General features: G+C 40.0%; 1 protein-coding gene across 1 annotated transcript in view; it reads left to right on the forward strand.

The window, feature by feature from the left end:
• The window catches only part of CFAP52 (cilia and flagella associated protein 52), a 788965-nt gene that overhangs the window by 572960 nt on the left and 195905 nt on the right, over nucleotides 1–20100 (forward strand). The window lies entirely within an intron of this gene.

Genomic DNA, 20100 nt, shown 5'->3' on the forward strand with positions numbered 1-20100 from the left:
GTGGTATTGGATTTTGACTATGGTCATTTGAACATGGAGCAGCTCCAGTGCCTTGCTCTGTTTGACCAGCTTTGAGGTATATTTATTTCTGATGTAAATCAAGACACCTCCACCTTTTTTCCCTGTCTGTGTAGTAGTTGGTCTAAATGTGTGGAAGGCATTATAACCTTGCCTTGTTGGTGTGTCTCTGCTGCTTTAAACCATGTGTCAGTGACCGGACAGAAGTCAGCATTTTCTAGGGTGAAAAGAGCTTCTAGGGAGTGGAGTTTTTTGTTTAAACTCCTATAACTGAGCAGTAATACCTTTAGATTTTCTTGGTTTTGATTTGCTCTGTCAGAAGTACTTTCAGTTTGGCATTGCCTAAAAAAAGCACTATGGGGGAAGACAATGTTTTAATTAGTATTCAAAAGCCTAGGGGGTAGAGGTGTAGACCATCCCTGGCAAAGCAGCATGGTCTGTTGACCATCTCCTTCATGCTGAAAAATATTACACCCCCTTAGAATGACACCAGAAACTAAGCCAATTATTAAAGTCAGTAGTTTTTTGTTCATATTGTGGCATCATCCTTGGAGAAGGTAAAAAACTGCTTAATGCTAGGCTCATACCAGCCTGAGATGCATATGCTAAGAGCTCCATGATGTCTCTCTTCGGTTCTAGGACGGAAGATCGAAACAGAAAAGACCGACACCGACTTCACCGACACGAAAACACCGACACGGAAATGATCAACACTACAAACCACAGGTAAGGGGTTTAAAATTCGCTAATCAAGCCTACCATGTTCAGGTAAGGGGTTTAAATTTAACACATGCATAACACTGCCACCTTACCTGAACATGGTAGGCTTGATTAGCGAATTTTAAACCCCTTACCTGTGGTTTGTAGTGTCGATCATTTCCGTGTCGGTGTTTTTGCGTCGGTGAAGTCGGTGTCGGTCTTTTCTGTTTCGATCTTCCGTCCTAGAACCCTCTCTTCATATAGTCTAAAGAGGTACATCTCAGGTCATTTACTCCCAAATGGACTATGACTGAGTCATACTGGTACTTGTTCAATGACCTGAGTACATGCGTAATGTGGTGAATCCTAGCCCATGATAAGCAGCTGACCATGACTATCTCCTTACTCAGCCTGGTGAGAGGGACATCAGTGTGTCTCATGATGGCATCACTAATGACCAGAATTACCCTGTAACTTCCTTCCCACAATTTTACCCAGAAATCCCGCTCTCATGCTCCATAAACCTAAACCCCATTCCTGATTGCTGGCCTAATTGATACTCCCACACTGCACTTACTTCACTCAAGCTCAAATAATGTGTTTCTGAAAGGTGCAGTAGCTACTTGCCCAAACAAATAGTCAAGTTCAAATGTGAACAGCATTCTGTAAAAGCTATAAGACACTAACATGCCTGGTTTTGAGCACTTGGGATGTGAATGATTGTACGAGAACTATTTTTAAAGTCTGTATACTAAGTCAGGAATTAACTCTACAGAGTTTACAAATCTAAATCTCTGTAGTCTCAGCTGGTCTACAAAACTGAAGAATATGAACTGGGAGACCAACAAAGTTGTAAAAATCTGTATGCCAACATCAAACCAACATCTTCTCATTAAGCAGTTTTGTAATCTTAACTTAAAACAAAATAAAATAAAATAAAAATAAAAAGGTCAAGCAGCACATAAATGGCAAAAATTCAAGTTTTAGGACAAGCCATTTTTCAAGTCACTGCAGCTTTCATCTCTGTTTTGTTAGTTGAAGCGAGTTGCCATTCTGTTTTGCTTCATGCATTTTTCATTTGAATCCCAGACTTTCATCTTTGGCATTGCTGAGTACAATCAGTTTTATTTTATATGCTTTACTTTTGTAGAAGTAGACATGTGAGTCAAAATATATTGTATTTATATTGTTTCTAAAGATGCACACAGAAAATGACAAATGAGTGCTTTGGTAGCTTTCAGGTACTGCCTATGTCCATTAAAAGTGCCTTCTTCTCTTGGGGGAGAAATTAAGTACAGTAAACTCTCAGTTAACCAGAACTCAAGGAACCAGCACTCTCAAGCAACCAGCAAATATATATAGAAGAAATACAATACAATTTTCATATGTTGCACTTTCTGTTTTCCTTCTGCAGAAACATACTTTACGGTTTTAGAGTTTTAGAGTTTTAAAAAGGAAGATAGGAATAAATTTGTTCTGTCTCCAACCTGAGAACAAGTCAAACCAAACAAATAGTTTAGGATACAGTATTAGTCAGGCCTATTTTTAATAGTAACTCTCATCATGCACTAGGAGAACTCCTCAGATCTCATTAGCCGCTAATCTTATTCTATTTTTTGGGGGAAATTGTGTTTCCTCTAGTGTATTTGTTCTAGTGTGTTATTTTTCTACTAATAACGACTTGGATTTACAACTGGTTTTTTTTACACCGCTTTGTGTTAAACTGCTGTTGGACGTCATTTTTCTGTAAGGCCTACATTCCCCTATTCCGGCTTAAAAATTAATCAGCCTGTTCTTTTCCCCTTTTGTGATCCTTATAGGTTAGTTTGTTTAACTTAGAGAACTACCAAGACCAGTTTAAGCTAGAGTGTTCCCACTTCCTTTTTGTCACTCCTCAGGGCATAGGCCATTTAAGTTAGAGGGCTATGAAATCCTGTTCCTTCTCTTAGAATTATGGGTGATTTTTTTTGTCATTAGTTATTTATATTGGTGTGCTGCTGTTGTTAAAAAAATTGTTCTTGAATATATCCTTGGTTTTGAGTGTTAGCAATTCCTTTACTAATTATGTCTTTTAAGGATACTAAGGATTCTAAACCCTCTGAGTTTAAAAAGTGTGAGAAATGTGGACAAAAATGTCTCTTACAGACAGTATACACTCTGTGTCTATTGTTTAGGAGCCATTCACCTTCAAGAGTCATGTTCAGTTTGCCATTTTTTCAGCCATAGGGCTTTGTTAGAATGTAAAAACAAGGTGATTTTAAGAGGCCTTTTAAAAACCTCCTTCGCCGATGCGATTCAAGAAGGTCCCGGTACTTTAAACACTGCTGAATCACCTTCTCCAACGTCTGACAAGAATACTAAGAGGTCTTCATCTTCCAGCTCTCAGTCGGAGCCATCTAAAAAACTTCCTAAAGTATCCTTTCCAGATCTGAAGGCTGTCAGTTCCAAGAGACCTTCCACTTCATCCTCATCTGTCTCGGTGTCAGTGGAATTTCAGTTATGGAGCCAGTTCCCTGATCTGGAATCGGTATCTCCAACTCCCTCATCTGGAACTGGTATCTCTAATGCTGAGGTCACCATTACTTCAGCCTTCTAAATCTCCTTCCCCCTCGACTTCATCTTCTTTGAGCCTGTCTGATGACATGGATTGGATGGTGCAGAGACTCAAGCACACCGGCGCTCACCAAACCACTGTCGGATCCAACCAAAACCTTCCCTTCTATACCAATTCCTCCTCCGAGCCAACCTTGGACCTTGGAGCAGGAATGTCCAGAGGTGATCTTGGTGGAACCGTCGGAACTGAGACCTATCACAGGCTCATCAGATCCAAACATTAGTCCAATGTCCTCAAGAAGTCTAGGAGCAGATATTCTCCACTCAGTTCTGGGGAGGGGAATCAGATCAGACAGGTGTTGAAAATTAACTTCCTTCTCGGGTCATCGGCTCAGATGAGCTCGGCTCTTACATCAGCCTCAGAACTGTCCCCCGTTGGTTCTGGGGATTCTCTCCAGTTCCTAGGAGCCATAGGTTTCCTGGGATGAGGGGCAGGGGGCCTTCAAGGTGATGTGGAGAGTGCTGTCTCCACAGGCAGCTCCACTCTTGGGTCTGGACATTCTTCCCCCTTAGGCACCAGTGTCTGTCTCTCTATCCTCGCATCCACAGGGACATGGAGATCTTAAGCATCAGGATGCCCCACAGGGTGCCCCCCCCCCTTCCAAAACCTCTCCAAAGTACTCCTCCGAAGAGTTCCCTTGGAAGAGGCTATGCAAGAGGAAGCATTTAGACTCCCCAGAGGAGTCCTTCACTTTGGATTCAAACCTCAATAATGTCAAAGGGTCCCCATTGTCATGTTCTGATGATGCCTCCTTTGGAGACATCTTCAAAATATTTAAACAGAGTGGCAGCTGGAAGTCCACCAACCCTTCAGTGGAGGAGTCTCTCTTCCTGAAGGCTTTTGGATCTCACCCTTCATCCACTTGAGTGTCTCTGCCTTCTGATGAACTCATGGATTTAGTTTCTCAAAAGGCGTGGGAGTCTCCAGATTCTGTGGAACTGGTTCCTCGGGGGCCATACAAGTTTATTACATCTCCGTCGGACAAAAATGTTCTGACTAAGGGAGTCACAGTAGATGCTATGGTGGTGGCGGCGGCCACCAAGAAGGAACTCTCAGAGACGTCTTCTTCTGTCCAGCTGCCGAACAAGAGTCTCGCATGATGTACATATATGGAAAGCGCATTTTTTCTTCAGTGTCATTTGCTCTTGGGTCACTGAATTACCCGACTCATTTCACCAGATTACAGAGAGATCTCCTGAAAGAGCTAGGAGATACTCACCAAAGTTCAGTAGCTGAAGGGGTGTCAAAGAAAGTTTCCTCTCAGCTCTCTACCTTAAATTCATTGGTCAACTCCTCCATGAGACTGATTTCTTATACAGCGGATGGAGCAAGCAGAGCAGTGGGTTCAGGGATTTCCCTAAGGAGACATTCCTGGATGCATTTGTGTGACTTTGCAGAGCCCTTTAAATCTTCCTTTGTGAATTCCCCGTTTGCTGGCTCGTCCATGTTCAGGCCTAAAGTTAAAGACACATTAACCAGGTGTGAACAAGAAGGAAAGAGTCTCTTTGCCATAGGAGTCTGTTTATCCCTACCTACCAGATCTTACCCTAAAGATCAGAAAGGTAGTGGGAAAATGTGGTTTTTAAAATCCCAGAGAGCTGTCCAGGACACGTGATGATTCTTCCCCCAGGGGCAGTGGGGGAAGTGGTAATGGAAGACACCAACCTCACAGCAGACTGGGCTCGCAGAATCAGGGTGACCAGGAATCCTTCTTTGGTAAACCCTTTCAGCACTCCTGAAGGGAGGACTACCTGTTCATCTCTGGAGCCAGTCAGGGGCCGCTTATCTTTGTACCCAAAAGCCTGGCTGATGATAACAAAAGACAAGTGGGTACAAAGCATCATATCCAGAGGTTACTCCATACCCTTTTCCTCATCCCCAAGCATAAAAAAGATACCAGATTTTCCACCCAGTCAAAGGGAGCAGGCAACTCTAGAAATTCAAAAGTTGCTAGATAAGAGTCATCGAAACAGTCCCTAAAGACCAAATAGGATATGGAACTTACTCAAGGTTCTTTTTAGTTCTAAAAAAACAGGGGACTGGAGACAAGTCCTGGATCTCAACAACCTAAACAAATCTGTAAAAAAAATCAAAGTTCCAGATGGTGACAATGCAGTCTATACTCCCGTTTCTGGGACAAGACAATTGGATGTGCTCGACAGACCTCCAGGATGCGTACTACCATATAAAAATGGACAGGCGATCCAGGAGACACCTGCACTTTTGGCTGGGAGCCAGCCACTACCAGTTTCGAGCTCTGGCCTTTGGTCTCACTACAGCCCCCAGAGTGTTCACCAAGTGTATGGCAGTAGTCACGGCTCACTTGAGATGCTTAGGATTCTGAGTGTTTCCATAACTAGACGACTGGCTCCTAACCACCACCACCAAGCATCTGCTAAGACAAGTGAGAGACACCACCTTGCAGCTCTGCTGTCACTTGGGGATTACAGTAAACTAAGACAAATTTGCCTGGCTGCCATCTTAGCATATCATTTTTGTAGGAGCAGAACTAGCTACAACAAAAATGATGGCCAAACTTCCTCCAGAAAGGGTACAAATTCTTCAACATCAGGTCTTGAATCTCCTTCCCAAAAAAAAAATTACAGGCAAAGATAGTTCTAAGATTCTTAGGGACCATGGCAGCAGCAATAGCTTTGATTCCTCTAGCATGTCTGCACATGAGAGTTCTCCAGTGGCTACTTTCCACTCAGTGGTCAATGCAAGAACTGCCCATGTCCCACAAGATATTGATAATGGAATCTTGCAAAAAAGATCTTCACTGGTGGATAGACTCCACTCCTGTGACTTTAGATTGACTCTTTCTACTTCCCAACCATTAGCCACAGGGACCACAGATGCTTCCCAGATGGGGGGGGGTGGGCATTTATTGGGAAAGACAGTCCAAGTCACTTGGCAGCATCACAAGGCCCATTTGCACATCAATGTCCTAGAGATGAGAGCAGCGGTTTTAGCATTGCAAGTATTCCAGGACTCTTTTCTGGTAGGGACTATTGCAATACAGACAGACAACATGTCATTTGTACGGTATAAAAACAAACAAGGAGGAACCAGATCTTACCCGCTTTGTCGAGAGTCCCTGAGAGTATGGTACTGGGCAATCTTCACCCAATGATTTCTGATAGCAATGCACATCCTGGGGAAATCCACTTGATTGCAGATGACTCAGCAGAGTGATTCAGATGCCTTATGAGTGGTCCCTGAAATAGGAAGTGGTGGAAAAGATTTTCTGCAAATGGGGCTAGCCTTGCTGCGACTGTTTTGCCACATCCATAAACACCAAATGCAGCAGCTACTTTGCCCTGATCCCCCCTCTGGGGGAGTCACCAAGGGATGCAGTTGTTCATGATTGGCCCTCAGGTCTCCTCTATGCTTTTCCTCATTTCTTTTGATACCTGAAGTTCTTTAGAAAACCAGTTACTTGGGAAGGAACTTGATATTCATCGCCCCATACTGGCCTCATCAAATCTGGTTCCCCTTCCTGTGGATTCATCTCCAGGAGGATCCTTGGATTCTGGACCCAGTTCCAGACCTCATGACTCATGCATCAGGGATGCTCCACCCCTCTCTTCAAACTCTAAAATTGACAGCTTGGCTGCTCTGATTTCCCCTTCAGTAAAACATATCCTAATTTAATCTCATAAGGCTTCAACAAGAAAGATTTATAGAAGCAATTGGAGAAGACTTTCTTTATGGGCCTTAAATAATCACATCAACCCCTTTTCTGCCCCAGTAGCTTCCATTCTTCAGTTCTTAGCAAAAGTATTCCATGAAGGCACAGCTGCAGCCACTATTTAAGTTCAGTTAACAGCGATATCTAATTTTCATTTAGGTGAATCAGGCTTCAATGTGATGTTCAACAAACTATGTAGAGCCTTCCTTAAAGGTACCCTTTTATTAAGACCTCCTATTAGAGATCCTCCAGCACCATGGGACTTGAATTTTGTCTTATGCCATTTAATTCTTCCTCCGTTCGAGCCTGCATCAACCTCCTAGCTCAAATATCCAACTTGGTAAATTATTCTTTTGATAGCTATTACTTCTGCTAGAAGAGTGTCAGAGCTGCAAGCATTGTCAATAAAGCCCCCTACATGCTTTTCCACAGAGACAGTATCCTTATGAGCAAATCCTTCCTTTCTATCCAAAGTATGTTCAGAATCTAATTTGAACCAATCCATAAAACTACCATTTTTCCCCGTCTATGAGAATAAGACAGAATATATGTTGCACCAACTCATTGTATATAAACAATTATGCTTCTACTTACATAGGACAAAGGACTTCAGAAAATCTGAGCAATTATTTGTATCCTTTTCAGATTCAAGGAAAGGTGCTTCAGTTTCTAAAGTGACACTTTCAAAATGGCTCTCAGATTGTATAACCTTTGTTCATAAATCTCAAAACAAAGATTTGTCCCATAAAGTAAAAGGTCATTCTACAAGAGCCATTGCAACCTCTTCTGCCTTTCGGGCTAGACTACCTGTTGATACCATTTGTGCTGCAGCAACATGGGCAAGGCCACATACCTTTATCATTCATTACAAAGTCGATTTGGCCTCCAGGAACAGGGCCTCCTTTGGTTCCACAGTTCTGAGGAATATTCTCCCTTGAGCCACCCAAGAAAGATGGTGCTAGGGATGCTGTCCCAACCTGCTAAGAATGAAGGCGAGATAGGACAACACTGCATAAAGAAGTTATGTACTCACTATAATGTTCCATGTGTGCTGTCCATCTCACCTTCCTTCCCCCAGCCTTTTTCTCCTGGACGACCGAGTTGATACAATTGGCTACTAGTGATCTTTGACCTTCTTGATTGCTCTATTATGTATTAAGCTATTTTTAGTTTTGGAATTCCTTTGTATAGCTGCAAACAAGATCTGGGGAACTCTCCTAGTGCATGATGGGATAGGGGATAGCTACGAGCTAGTGAAATACCTCGAGCTGGTGTATAAGGCCAAGTTGGATCCGAGGATCAGATCCGAACCCAACCTGCTAAGAATGAAGGTGAGATGGACAGCACACATGGAACGTTATGATGAGTACATAACTTTTTTTTATCCTGCATCTACCAGTTCCTATGGGTGACAGTTAACTGAGAGTTTACAGTAGCGATAATTATGAACATTGTGCCATTTAACTTTAGCGTAGACAGCAAGGGAATTACAGGCAATTTGAGTGTGTAAAGCAGTGACTGTTATGTCTCCATCTGCTACTGTTAACCAAAAGTGTATTCCTAAACCTTGAAATATTTTTATGTCTTCTAATTTAAAAATAAAACATTAAAATAAGGAAGGTATTTTAGGAAGAACATTTCAAAAAGGGAAAAATGACCATGGAAACTTCTTCATGTGCTTCACAGGAGCAAGTTCAGTGATGGAGGGCCCCAGACGTGTCATTTTATGAGACATTGCTATTTCTCAGACTGGAAAAAACAAAATTTCACCAACCAGCAGAGCACAAATTAGAAGTAAAGGATGAGAACTACATGTGCAAAATCCAGTAAAATACTGTTTATTGGTAAGCGCTTTCATCAGGTTTAAAATTACCAAACTTCTTAAGACCCTGAAGAAGTTTGGTGATTTTAAACCTGACGAAAGCGCTCACCCAATAAACAGCATTTAACTGGATTTTGCACCTGTGGTTCTCTTTCTCAGACTGCCTAAGTGTGCATTCATTCATTCATTCATGTACTCTACAGAAGAGTAGCTACACAGAGCCCCCTATTCTTATCATCTCATTGCTTCAAAAGGGTTTTTCAGGATCAGAACAGTGATGGGGAAAGCTGTTTCCTTCCAGCTATAATGTAGTGTCTGAAGATGGATCCTTTTATATTGTGACAATTCCCCCATACATTATTTCCCAAATGCCTTATTTAGGTTTTCATCCTGTATTGCCTCCAAAAAGAGTTTGAGGCTTCACATATTTCTTCTTCTCTATTCCTGGGTCAGTTCTCAACAGTTGTTTTTTGGATACACAGGGACAGGGCAGTAGTAGGACAGACACATGTTTGCTTCATGTAGGGAGCTGCATCATGTGGACCTATATCTGTTCCACATATACTCTAGCTTCAGGTAACTTGTTTACCTAAAGCTGGGATATTTAGAGATTGGGTATTGGCCCCTCAGACATCTGAGCTATTTTATATGTTTGATTATAAGAACTTTACACAAGGCTATTTCATAAAGTTGCTACAGGCCATATAGACATTTGGAACACAAAATCCTTCTGCATCTGGTGTTTTATCACATAAGGAAAAAAAAACATCTTTCTGTCCACCGTCTTCAGTATCAGAGGAAGATATGGAATCATTGTCCTATTCATATCATATCAGGTCTTCTGTTGGACTGGGTATATATTCTGAAGGTAAGGTTGCATTACTTTACGATCCTTCTCCATAGGATGTTTATTTTAGGGCCACCCTTAACCTCATGAAGGAATATTTAAAATTACCCTCTCCAAAGATCAGATGTCACAAGTTCATAGGTTCTTACTAGGTATAAAGTCAAGGAGTCCATCAAGAAGAGTTACCCATATCAACCAGTATTAATGAAAGGCTAACAATGTCCCCTCTTAGCTTCATAGGTAAGTACTACGCAGTCAGTCTGCAAACACAGATATTTGCATGGGCAGCCTCAAATCCCCCACATCTGTCTTGTCTTGTCCTCTTTGTGGCTGGAGGGACCTTTGAATATGGGTTATTGGCTAAACTTGTAATGGTCTGCAGACTAATACTTATCTATGAGTCTAATAAGGGACATTGTTAGACTCCTATCAGTACTGGGCGATATGACTAAGTCTTTTTGATGATCTGCCTGTCTGTAGACTTGGTAAGAAACTATGAATGAAAGTAGCAAGGGTGCTATTCTGTTTGACATGTAGTAGAAGTGTGCCCCAAAGATGGGGGATACATTGTGATCTGATGATTTCTTTGTCATCCATTCCTCAACTGATGGGTTATTAACAAAAGCACCCAAGTCCATGATGACTGTGTTATATTTAAGTGGAACATTATCTAAATGGTAAGCAGAAGTAATGCATTTCTTGGTGCCAAGGATAAGTCCATGATTAACCCACTCATTTGTTTGGTCTAGCCCTTGCTGGAGAATTTGAATATCAGAATGGGATTTGATAACTGCTCCCAGTTTGCAATAATCAGCATACATAGCTAACTGCAGATTGCTTATGTCAGCTTTCATGTCAGAAAATTATATACGAAAGAGAGAGGGCTTAGGATGGAGCCCTATTTGTCAAAACTAATGACACATTTCTGTCTAAAGGAAACTCCCCCCAAACTTAACGTTATTGGTTATTCAGTGAAAAATATATAAGTTAATTTTGAATGGAGAGAGAAAGAGATTGTCAGTAATCCCAGCATGTGGGGATAGTGTCAATGACCTTGGCAAGGTCTGGATGGGCAATGTAGACTGTATGCCAGATCGAGCAGACAAGAAACACCTTTTACAAAGCCAAATTGGTGAAGAACAAGGATGTAAAGTCACCTATATCACTGTTCATTAGTTCAGCTGTAGTAAGTTCCATAGCTCTGCAGATAACACTAGTTATTGGGACTACTAGATTTGTAATTTCCAGGATTAGTATAGAAGTCACCACTATGCAAGGGCACCCCAATAGCTGTTCTCCACACCTTGGGGATATAATCAGTGGAGAGAGTCAGGTTGAAGAGCTGAAGGAGAGGTTTTGCATAGTGGGATTCTACACTTCTTAATGGACATCCAGGGATATTGTAAGGAGCTAAGGAACTGGTATTTTTAATTCTGGAAAGTGCCAAAAGGACTTAGCTCAAAGTGATTTCAGGAGGAGAATTGCAAGTGTGAATGGGGGACACATGGGAGGTAGAAACAGGAAGAGAATCTGTCCTCAAGTCACAGAATAAGGTACCGTTAGTGGTAAGTAAATTGCAGACGACTCTTATTTTGAAGCTTCCTAATGTTGCTGAAGTAGGCCTTATGGTTGTCATTTGAATTAGCTGCAACCCTAGATTTGTAATTGGCCTTACCTTTCCTAATGGTAAGTTTAAAAGTCTTGCTTACTTCTTTTCAACCCCCTTTATAGCAATGAAGTGGATATCTTTTAAAGAGAGTCAATGGCTTTTTTCTTTTTCCAAATACAGTTGATGTGCTGTTTCCACCATATGAATTAAGTTTTCATTATGCTTATATCAGACTAGTACAGATGGTTCAATACATCTATTGAAGAGGGAGCAAAATGCAGAAGAGTAGGATGCAGCCACAGGCACAATATTTGCTCAATAGCAGCACCATTTGCGATTATTAATAAAGTCAGTAAATAGTAAGTAATTTGTTTTGGATTAATCCCTGCAATCCTGTGGGCTGCAAAGCCAGTTTTCAGGGAGAGGATGCATCAAGACAGTCTCCAACCCACCTTGAATAGAGAATCTTTCACCCAGAACTGCTTAATAATATAAAATCACTTGTATTCAGCGATCTCACTCCTTACAATTCACCCAGTTCACAGGCAACAAATACCACTAAACCAGACATAATATTTTCCATTTCTGATCATGCACCATTCTACCTCAAGGCTAGATCCTCTAAACAGGTATTGAGGGAATTTGAAACTACAGACACAAGTCAGTAAAACATTCAACAGTGAATCCATAGTTTATTCAAACTATGGTAAAACATATTTGCAAGCCAGTACGACACATTGTTAATCTTACAATTACCTTCAAAGACACATCCCTCATGTTAAGGCTGATGCACAGGTCCAAAACTAATAAGTATTTCTCAAAAAACAAAGCCAGCACCAAATAGGTATATTCATACTTCTCTTTAATGTGGCAACACCATAAAAATCAGACCAGTTTTGGCAACCTTGCCTTCTTCAGTGATAAATACAAAAGCACATATCACCAGTATTTATACCATGATCAAGCCCATAATTAAAAATCAACATTTAAAACACCAGCAGCTCAATTTATCAGGGCTATAATCACATACATAAACTACATATGATCATTAAGCCCTGGGAAGAATAAAGCCCCAGGTTTAATGATCCATTCCCTTTCTTTCTTATTCAATATTGCATGCCATCCCAATTTGTTTTCCTATCCCCCCAAACTTTATCAATAACCCTAAAGTGGAACTTGGCATTGTTATGTTTAAGTGTGTGTTTATACAGAGCATTTGAAATACATTTAGTATTAATGTCACTAAGATGTTCTGAAATATGGACACTCATAGACCTGGAGGCCTGCCCAACATAAAAAGCACCACAGGAACAAGTCACTAAATATACCAACCAATCTGACTCACAGTTTGCAAAAAAAAATTATATCATACACCTTACTGGTATTCTTACTGGAAAACTGCTTAATTTTTAACATATGCTTACATGATGAACAATGCCCACATGGATATGACTCACATACCTTATCATCAGTTATCGTACCTTGTTGTACCAAATTTATGTCCCTGTTACCCAATTTGTAATGATTGAAGTAAGAGCCTAACGTTTGTCCCCTTCTATATGAAAATTGACATTTTGAGGAAAGTAGGCCTGTCGATTCCTCATTGGCTAACAAGATATTCCAATTTTTGTTAATTACATCCCTGATTATATTGATGTTCCTACCAAATGTAGTGACAAGCCTAATAGTGTTATCATCCTCATGTTTTTTATTATGATATCTTAATATTTCGGACCTATTTTGACCTGCTACCCATCTCTTAGCTGACCAAATATAATGTGGTTGATACCCCCTGTCCAAAAACCTTTTCGTAAGATCATCCTCAAATTGTTGATAGACATCTGGAGAAGAACAAATTCTCTTCACCCTCAAAAATTGAGACTTAGGTATATTTTCTTTAATATGGTGGGGATATAGACTTGTAGCAAATAACAAATTGTTATATTGTGGGTACTTATGATAAATTGTGGATGCCAACGTATTACTGTCACATCCAAAAAGTTAATCTGCTGTGTATCCACATTCAGAGTAAATTCTATTCCCCATTTATTTTCATTCAGATATTGAACATGCTCTAACAAATAATCTTTTCCTACTGCCATATTAACCAACAATCATCGAGAAATCTTCTCCAGATGTCTATCTCAGACAAATAGATATTGTGTAAACTATCATATATTAATAAATCCTCTAAATAGCCCATGAACAAATCAGCATATATGGGGGCAAAATATGCCCCCATTGTTGTTCCTTGAACTTGCCAGTAGCAATCCCCCTGGAAAAATATAACATTTTTAGTAACAACATGTTCCACCATGCATAATAGCAAGGTGTTAAACCCTGGAGGATATATATCCACTTTCTCTAACCAATACCTAACAGCTTCCAGTCCAGCTCAGTGTGGAATACTGGTATATAATGCTGTCACATCTAATGTACACAGTAACCAGTGTGCTTCCAACTGAGAATTCTCAATTATTGTTAAGAAATCTTTTGTATCTTGAATACTAGCTCTGACCATCTTCAATAAAGGCTGCAAGTGTTTTGTTAGAAAAGCGAATAATGGAGCTGTTACAGATCCAATACCAGACACTATCGGTCTGCCTGGAGGTTTTTCTAGGTTTTTATGAATCTTGGGCAACAAGTAAAGGATCTGTTGCCGGGGGTCATCAACCATTAAATGCTGTTTCACCTGTTGGGAAATAATCCCTTCATCACAGGCCAGGTCCAAAAATGTATCAATCTCTCTCTTAAAGCAAAAGGTAGGGTCAAGTGGCATGGGCATGTAATGTCTTGCATCCCTTAGCTGTCTACGGGCCTCTAATGCATAGTCTTCAATGTCCATAACCACTACCACCCCACCTTTATCTGCTGGGATGATAACAATATTAGTGTTGTCTTTTAAATTCCTAAATGCCTGTTGTTCCTCAACTGTCAAATTTTGATTCAATATTGTGGCTTCACAAATTCTAGAGTGCAAGTCTTTTATAACTGACTCTTGAAAAATCACCACAAGTTTATCCACTGGGGGGCATGAACTTGGATTTTTGAAAATGAAATTCAATAGATCTCTGGACCCTGTTCTGGGGACCAAAGTACAATTTCAAATTGAGTAACCGACAAAATGCCAAAACATCCTCCACCACACTATCTTCATTCACAAAGAAATCAGGGACATATTTGAATCCTTTATTAAGCAAGTGTTCGTCCCCTTCTGTTAGAGTTACAGAAGAGATATTATGGACATTGTACACCATATTTCCCCATGAACCAGCGTCTGTAACAACATTTGTACATTGCTTATATTCTACCCCCTCGGTGTTGTCTTGGTCTAAAGGGTATTCCATGCCTCTTTGTTTCTTAGAAGTGGGTAATCCTGTTTGTTCCACATCAGTAGCTGATGATTTTTCCCCTGAAGTACTGCTATTTTCTATGGCAGATCTTTTAAGGATTGACCTGGGTCTTTTTCTTTTTACTCTCTCCATCTTACCCCTTCCCTCAGAAAACTTAACACTCTTCCTGAGGTTAAAGAGTCTCCCATGCTCATAATCCTTAATATCTTGATTGAACTTTTGAAGTTTTTTACTTTTCAAAGATTTCTCCAGGGCTAATAAATCTCTAGACAATTTGGTTAAACACTCTTAGTACCGGGCTTGTCCCTCAAATTGTTTTAGATCCTTGCATACTTTTTGTACATCTACACCATTTTTGTCAACCACACATTTATAGTGTGAAGACAAAATGTTTGCAAATGTCATTGAGGCATCCTGCTGTGCCTGTGCCCATCCTTGACTCAATATTTCATCAGCCATGCTCACATAAGGCATTGTCCGGACCCTAAGGCCTCTAGGTGTTATATTTTTGGCCTGATAGGCCTTAAACAACTTCAGATGCCACGTAACGTGGTCATCCCCTTTCTTAATTTACTAAATAGTTCATTACCATTGGTCAACCACATGGGGTGTATCACCCAAACGCCCCTTGGTCCTATCAACTCCAAAAACATGCAAGTCATACTTATCAACAGACAAGCCTTGTAGTATAGTAACTAAGTCCATTTTGAAAAGTACCCCCAAAATTTACCTTCAACTTCTTCTTCTTTCATCTTTTCCCAGTTAGGGGTCGCCACAGTGGAACTCCGGTCCACTAATGATTGGCAGTAGATTTTTACGGTGCCGAGGTGCCAGCTCGACACCCAACCTTCAATGAAGGCACTCCCATTTACGCATGTCTTTCGAATGCCAATCGACCATGGGGAGGACATGCAGACTCCACATAGAAGGCGCTCCAGCCAAGAATCGAATGGGAGAACCTCTTGCTGTGAGGCGACAATGCTACCACTGCACCACCGCGGCTGTTAAATTTAAATTCAGTACTATAACCTTAAGCCAATCCTAAATTGAAAAATTACAATTCAAATGGCCTTCAGAAAACTAAAATGCCACCTGCCAAACTGGCATCCCATAACATTTCAATTTTGCAAGACCATCCATCTAACAGTTTTACAGCTCTAACAGATATCAATGTGCCTAAACTGTTAGTTATTAATAAATGCACTAAAGTAGGCTGTTAGTGTTTGTACTAACACAGAATCAACCCCTTCTTTATAAATTTAAGAACAAAACAGTTGGCATAACAATATTTGAAATACTATGACTGTCTAACAAATATTACCTATCGTGACATGCTGTATACACCTTCTTGTGCTGTATATATTTAACCCATACATTTGAAAATTAGTGCCCACTCACATGATCCAACACAGGACTATATAAAACTAGCACTTAATTTACATAATCCACATACTGCAACAACATTTCAGATGCAATAATATTACCCTTTCATGAACAGTCCCAATTTCAAACCAATCTTCCCCACTCTAAATTTCCAACCGTTATATTCAAATTCCCTTCATCAAATGGTCCACTGTTGTAAAAATATTGTTATGGGCCCTGACAAACCCAACTTTACACAAAACAGTCAAAAGGAATCTGTTGAGCATTAGTCACAGGTGATTAACCCCTCAAATTCTAGCCAACAATCACTTCACATAAGATGCTACGACCCCCTTATCAACACATAATAAATGTAGGGTCTATATTATACGATCGACGTTTGAAAACATTGAACAACATATGGTCCACACCATATGGTCGATGTCTTCAAACATCGACCTTATAAAAAGACAAAAAAAAAAAAAAAAAAAGAAAAAAGTACCCTAATGGGTTTAGGCAGGGGGCCAAGCACCCCTGCAGCCCCATATCCCCCGCTACTTAAATATACCAACTCCGAGATCACACTACATTGCAGTAAATGGAAATCTCCCCTTATAGAGATTTCCATTTATACACTCGAGATTCTGAGTATTTGATATTCTCGTGTCGACAATGTCAGATTCGACATTGTCGGCTTTCGAGAGTATAATATAGACCCTAAATGTAGCCAATGAAAGTGTCCACAGCATCCCATGAATGTATTATTTGTTCCAAAACAATAGGCCCGAGAAGCACAACACATTAAACTCCTTACCAAATCAACCCCCCCCCCCCGGCCGTAATGATTGTACAACCATTAATAATCACAGGAGCACATATATAACATCAATAAAGAACCGACATAAGTATTAAATCAGAACTTGAAATTCAAGCAATGTCCCATATTCAGCAAGATCATAAATATTATAATGTCCAATGTCCTTCCTTTATTCATGGATGACAAGCACAACAAACACAACTCTTTAGTGCGCTTAAATAAATCTTTTCATGACTCTTCAATGCGCTTGAATATTTCCCCTCATCATCCCCTTACAGGTATTAGAATGTTCGATTGGTGAAAAACACAAGGTCACATCAGTAGATGTATTTGAAGCACTACCCCATCCCAAAAAAAAACAAACATTACAATGTCCCATATCAGCTTCAGCGACTGCCAAATTAGTCCACTGGAACCAAATCAACACATTGCTTGAGTCTTCCGACCAAACACATTCCACATAAGGCCAATAATTGAGTCTTTAGGGAAAAAAATATCACAATAATTTTGCATTTGTTCTTATGAAACTGTGCACAGCAGACCCAACTCTTCAGTACTTCCAAAAGTATTGTAAGGTCTTATATTGTTGCACTTGTTTGCAAGAGCTCTTCCCAGTTACTTCAATAAGTTGAACAGTGTCCCATACCAAACAATGTCCCATACAAACCAGTACTTACAAATTTCAATATCCCATGTCAACTTATTCCCAAAAACTGCCAACACACGGTAAGCTGGATCAAAGTTGACACAATAATTGAGTTTTCCGACACAAGCTCAATATAAACAATTCTATACAGACACTCCAGGTTACCACAACGGTTGAATCTCCATGAACGCAGAATCATAATTCTGCAACGATAAACACCAAAGGGTTGATATCAAAGCTGCATAACATGCATCTATAAATGAACGGCCCTTTGGTCCTTTTCTCCTCTTCAAAAAGGATGCACTATTCTCCACCAAACTGGTAACAGCTGCTAAAATTGTTCTCTCCTTACCCTTTGTAGCTGTATTCGACTCCGAACACTCAAATGTTTTGCTGCCTCATATCAAGCAATTCTGCAACCAGGAATGGGAACCCAAAGTGGTTTGGCATGCATAAATCCTTCTCTATTCACCTTCTGTCAACCAAAAGAAGATGACATGCCCTGTATTTATATAAAATTAATCCCAGGGAAGCAGTCACTTCTACCCAGGTGAATTCAGCCACTGATGTAAGAAAAAACACTCATTCAAAGGCCACAGCAGGGAAAAAACACAGTCACCTTTAGAGACACACCCCACATGTTAAGGCTGATAAACAGGCTCAAAACTCTTAAGTATTTCTCAAAAATAAACAAAGCCAGCACCAAATAGGCATATTCATACTTATCTTTAATATGGCAACACCATAGAAATCAGACCGGTTTCAGCAACCTTGCCTTCTTCAGTTATAAATACAAAAGCACATATCACCAGTATTTATACCATGATCAAGCCCATAATTAAAAATCAACATTTAAAGCAGCAACAGCTACATTTATCAGGGCTATAATCACATACATAAACTACATATGGTCATTAAGCCCTAGGAAGAATAAAGCCCCAAGTTTAATGAATTGAATAGAGAATTTTTCACCCAAAACTGCTTAATAAGATCACTTGTATTCAGCAGTCTCACTCCTTACAATTCTCAAAGTTCACAGGCAACAAATACCACTAAACAAGACACAATATTTTCTATTTGTGATCTTGCACCATTCTATTTCAAGGCTAGATCCTCTAAACAGGTATTGAGGGAATTTGAAATTACAGACACAAGTCAGTAAAACATTCAACAATGAATCCATAGTTTATTCAAACTGTGGTAAAACACATTTGCAAGTTGGTACAACACATTGTCAATCTTACAATTAACAACATGAAGAATTCCTAACCCTGTAAACACACTGCCATAGTCTCAAGTCACAAAGTTAAAAATCCCAAGTCCCCCTTTGACTATACGACAATCTCAATTCTTTGTCCTCTAACTAAGGGAATGGAAAATCTTCTTAATATGCAACTAATCAAACATATCTCCAAATATGATTTCTTAACTAGCAGACAACAGGGATTTCACAATTAATATAGCATATAAACAACAATATTCACTACCACTAACTTTATCTTTGAGGGTATTGAAAATGATCAGCTAGTGAGTGGTCATTTCATTGGCTTAATTTGCGCTTTTGAATTTGTCAGTCACACCCTTCTGATTACAGTATGAGACAACTTTGGTATAGGTGACAGTACAGTATGTTGGTTCACTTCATATCTAACTAGTAGAACTTTTACTGTTACACGTGGTACTAATGTAGTCAACAGTGGTACTTTTCAGCAGAAGTACCTCATGGCTCACTCTTGGGTCCAATACTCTCTTCCGAATTCATTAACAAAATTACCCTTTGATATACAAACTCTTAACTGTATACTTTTCTCAGATGGCATCATCATTTTTCACTCCGATAAGTTACAAAATAAATTACAAGATAAAGATTTCAGCTTATGAATGAATTGGCTTTATAAACTGTAAAAAAAAAAAAAAAAAAAAAAAAAAAAAAACTACTATGTTGGTTGTGACATATGAAAAACTTAAATCCAGTCCTACATTATCTATTACCAGCCCTCAAGATAATGCATTGCCTGAAGTCACTGAAATAAGGTACCTAGGTATACCTTTTAACAACTCATCTTTGCTCCACATGTCCAAAACATCACAAAAGTAGCACTTGGTCAACTTAAGTTAGCATCCAAATGATCATAAGACAATCTAGGAAAGCTCTAGCTTTACAAATGATAATGTCCAGAATAGAATACTGTGTATCACTTGTTGCTTTTTTTCTGGCTTTTCCCGGTAAGGGGTCACCACAGCGGAACTCCGGTCCACTAATGATTGGCAGTAGATTTTTTTTACGAAACGCCGAGGTGCCAGCTCGACACCCAACCTTCAACGAAGGCATGCCCATTTATGCGTGCATATCTTTCGAACGCTACCCAACCATGGGGAGGACATGCAGACTCCACACAGAAGGCATTCCCAAGCCCAGCCGAGAATAGAACGGAAGAACCTCTTGCTGTGAGGTGACAATGCTACCACCGTACCACCGCGGCATAGAATACTGTGTATCACTATTTGCTCTAAACTCTGCATAGAACACCCACACCCTACACAGAACATTCACACTTTGTAAGTGACTGCAAATAAAATCTGATAATAAGATGAACAGATTCATACTCTGGGTACTGTTTC

This window comes from Protopterus annectens, chromosome 4.part0 (genome assembly GCF_019279795.1).
Source record: "Protopterus annectens isolate FY-2018-M chromosome 4.part0, PAN1.0, whole genome shotgun sequence".
Classification (NCBI taxonomy): Eukaryota; Metazoa; Chordata; order Ceratodontiformes; family Protopteridae; genus Protopterus; species Protopterus annectens.